The 3,926-nt window shown below is 53.1% G+C and overlaps 1 pseudogene; it reads right to left on the bottom strand.

Annotated features, from left to right (window-relative positions):
- Nucleotides 1-221: 221 nt before the first annotated feature.
- LOC103704641 lies at nucleotides 222-3,729 on the bottom strand (annotated as a pseudogene).
- Between the last annotated feature and the right edge of the window lie 197 nt (nucleotides 3,730-3,926).

The following is a 3,926-nucleotide window of genomic DNA, read 5'->3' as shown; positions in this document are numbered from 1 at the left end:
CCTGTGTTGTTTGAAGGATGAACTAGAAAGTGTGAGGTCACACCCCTCCAGATAAAAAGCAATTGTAGGTTCAAGTCTTGTCGTGGTGTTTCCACTACGCATTAGACATGGATAATTCCTCCCTTCGCTTAAAGAAGAAGAAAAGGAATTGCTAAAAGTGAAGAGCTTCTGCGCTACTTTTCCCATCCCCATTTACCAACCTTACAACCATGCAATACTTGTACGAGTTATCAACAAAGCATTAATATTTCTAACAAGATAGTAAGCAATGAAGTCTGGACATTCAGAAAGAGCTTCACTGTACAAGCATTGAGAGATAATGGCACCAATAGAATACATAGACTAACTGCACTGTAACAACAATAGACTTGGGACAAAATTTTAAATCCATTCCCCGCTGCTCCCTTCCCTCCATGGCGTCATCCTCCACATCCTTCAGCAGCTCAGCGCCTCATACTTCACCGGGATCGGCTTATTGAACCCCACTTGCGACAGCAAGCTCCCCACCACCGCCAAGTCCCGGCAGAACACCCCTTGGACCACCGACACCGGCGCCGCCTTCTCCCCACCCACGCCGCACCCCTTTGACCCCAAAACTCTCTCCACCTTCGTCTTCTCGGGACCCGGCACCACTGCTGTCGCTGCTGCTGCTTGAATCGCCGCGGCAGCAGCGGCGGCGGCGGCGGCTGCCTTCGCCCTCTGCTTCTCGGCGGCCTCCCATCCATCACCGCGGCCATAATGCTAGCGTACCCCTTCTGCAACATCCTGTAGAGTATCAACGCCGACATCCTAGCCTGGTCCCTCGCTGCATCCAAATCCCGGTGGTCATCGGCAAACTCCAACCGATCCACGAACGCCGCCGCCTTGTCGGGCTTGTGCTTCAATGAGAGTAACAGGTGGGCGCGCTCCAAGTCCGACCGGGTGCACCCCCGCCGGACGCCAATTAAGGCGTAGTAGTCCACGTTGGAGACTTCCCCCGCCGCCACCCGAGTTCGGAGCTGCTGGACTCGAGCAGTGAGCGCCCGGTGGTTGGCTGGAATGTCGCGGTACCGGACATCATGGTGGGGCCTCCACGGCGGACCCGGGAGCTTGCGTCCCGGAGAATGGAGTCGTAGAGGAGCTTGAGATGGTCGAGGTCACGGAGGCAATCGGGGAGAACCCGGACGGCCTCGAGGAGGTCGGCGCGGGCACGGAGGGCCGGGATGGACGTCGGGTCGAGGGCGAGGGCGCGGTTGCAGTCGGCGATGGCCTCGGCAAGGCGGCCGGCGGCGCGGTAGGCGGCGGCGCGGCCGACGAAGCAAGCTGCGGCGAACGTGTGGGGGACGCCGCGGCGGCTGTCGAGGATCTTGGAGAAGTGGCGGATGGCCTCGGCGGGGAGTCCGGCGTCGAGGGAGGCCAGCGCAGCGGCGCGGCGGCGGAGGAGAAGCTTGATATGAGTCAAAAGGTGGGAGGCGGACTCGGACTCGGGCGGCGGAGTGGTGGGAGGTGCGAGAGGGGTGACGGAGGAGGCGGCGGCGGCAGTGGAGGAGGGAGCGGTGGAGAAGGTGAAGCTATCGTCGGACCAGCAAACGCTCTCGCGACGGAAGGCGGCGGAGGCGAGGCGACGACCGGTCTGGAGGAGGACCATCGCATCCTCCATTAGGCCCAAATGGCAGCAGGCTTGTCCCAAAACCAAATACCTGGAAGCAAAAGCATCGAGGTGAGCTTACGTGAAGGTGCTCATATATCGACGAACCAACAAAAAGAACAAGCCCATACGGTTCGGTTGGACCGGACGGTTCAATGAGAAGCCGAGTAAGGACGGCTGATGCTTGCTTCAGGTGAGGAAGTGGCCAAAATTATGGATGCGACGGGCCAAAACATCCTGGCTTAAATGACTGTAGTGCCCTTTTACTACAATTTTAGTATAAAGGATAATTTGGTATTTTACTAGGTGATTTAGTGGCTCCTTTTATTTTGTGGTCAGGAAATCCAGCATAGGCTTTGCATTGGATTCTTTTGTGACCTATGAAATTGTCCTCCGTGATCTCTCTGTCCCTCGAGTTTCCAAGATTCCAGCAGCCACCATAACCTTTTTTTTTTTAAACACTTTTAAACAGAAAAAGAGTTGCGTTGAACTGGATCCAATTACCGCTCTAAGCGATAAGGAATTAAGGGGTGGTGAGATTACCTCCACTGGCCTTCCTTCCCGCAGCTCTTGGAGAGGCTGGCGAGGAACTTGCGCTTGAGGTCGGAAATGGAGAAGCAGCGCAAGGAGCGGCCGCCGTCGGAGCGCTCGCGGTCGGGGGAGAGGAGATTGGCGCGCTCGCGGGAGAGAGGGTGCGAGGCGGAATGGTCGGCGGCCGAGGAGCCGAGGGAGGAGCAGGAGGAGTCGGGGGCCACCTTGTAGCTAGGGATGTACTGCTGAAGCATGTCCGCCACCTCCCGGTAGCGGCGGAGGAAGAGGAGGGAGCGAGCCTTGAGCTCGAGCGCCGCCTCGCGGTGCGGGGAGAGGGCGAGGGCGGCGTCGAGGAGGGCCACGGCGGCGGAGACATCGGAAGGCTCCTGCGTCGCGATGAGGGATCGGGCGTCTCGGACGTACTTGTCGACGATCTGAGGGAGAGTTTAACAGTCGAAAGGGGGGGAAAAAAATTAGATTTTGATTCCCAGTATTCTCAGAAAACAAAGAAAAAACTTGGAGATAGGAATTGGATGCAGAGGATTTACCAAGCACTGCGACTTTTTTAAGAAAAATTGATCAAAACAGAGGAAGTTTGGATTTTTACTGAAAATATAAGCAATTAAAATGATAAAAAAAAATGAAAATGAAATAAATGCCGAAGAGTTTTGATGGCTGTTTTTATGAGATTAAGAAATTACTCTGCTTCTATGGCTTAATATAAGAGAATGGAAGAAGTTAATGGCGATGAACTTCTCCTTTGTGCTTTGCATTTGTTCTCTGAAAAAAATTTGCAGAAATATAAAATCAATACGGTAAAAAATTGAAGAGAAATGCAGTAAGTTTGTTAAGAAACGGAGGCGGCGAAAAAACGGGTGTCGTCTTGTTCTGTTGATAGAAATAGTAGCTGAAGCCAAGCCAAAACAAAACAGAGGTTGTTCCAAAGAATCCAAACCAAAGCAGAAATCTTTAATATACCAACTTCCATTCACCGAATAGCAAAACCCAACGAGAAACTCCAAAGTTGGGTTACCCAACACCATTCCTGGAATCCAAACTCATCAACTACCCAGAAAAAAAAAAAAAAAAAAAAAACAAGACCAATGGCCCAAAGCCCCATCCCAGAGCCTCCACTGCAGAGCCAAATCCGAACAAAACCGAGAGGAAGATAAAACCTTCCACCCACCTTCCTGTTTCTCAGCCACCAGTGCTTCTTCTCCGCGGACAGGGAAGACGAACCCGACATTGTCCCCAGCGCATCACCTTCCTTCCCCTCCAATCCAAAAACACATGAGCAAAGCTAGAACGATGAGGGAAAAACCCCACACCTCTAAGATTTCGCCCCTCTCTCACTCGCACTCAGCGCCATTGATAAGGGCGAGCCCCGAACTCCCTCAAGAATCGCAGAAAAAGAGAGAAAAATGCCAGCTTTGACCGCTCTCTCGCCCCTTCCCTTCCAGGGAAAGCTTCGATCCTAAAACTTCCTCGCTGGCAAGATGCCTCTCCCAATCTCAGCAAGCTTAAAAAAAAATAAAGCGAGAGATAAAGAGATATAAAATAAAGAGTGCCCGACGGGGCCCACGCGGTAAAATGCCACTGCGGTCACGGTGGTCACCGCTCTCCCATCACGGGTTACGACGGTGGGAACGCAAAAAAAAAAAAGAAACCGAGGGCGATCGCGAGCGTGGTAAGTGAAGGAAAGAGTCCCTTCTTTAATACGGCTCCGTCTCATTTCCCAAAATGCTGTCTGATTCACCGATCAGAACCG

This window comes from Phoenix dactylifera, unplaced genomic scaffold (assembly GCF_009389715.1).
Source record: "Phoenix dactylifera cultivar Barhee BC4 unplaced genomic scaffold, palm_55x_up_171113_PBpolish2nd_filt_p 000283F, whole genome shotgun sequence".
Lineage (NCBI taxonomy): Eukaryota > Viridiplantae > Streptophyta > Magnoliopsida > Arecales > Arecaceae > Phoenix > Phoenix dactylifera.
This window is presented reverse-complemented; position numbering and strand designations above follow the sequence as displayed.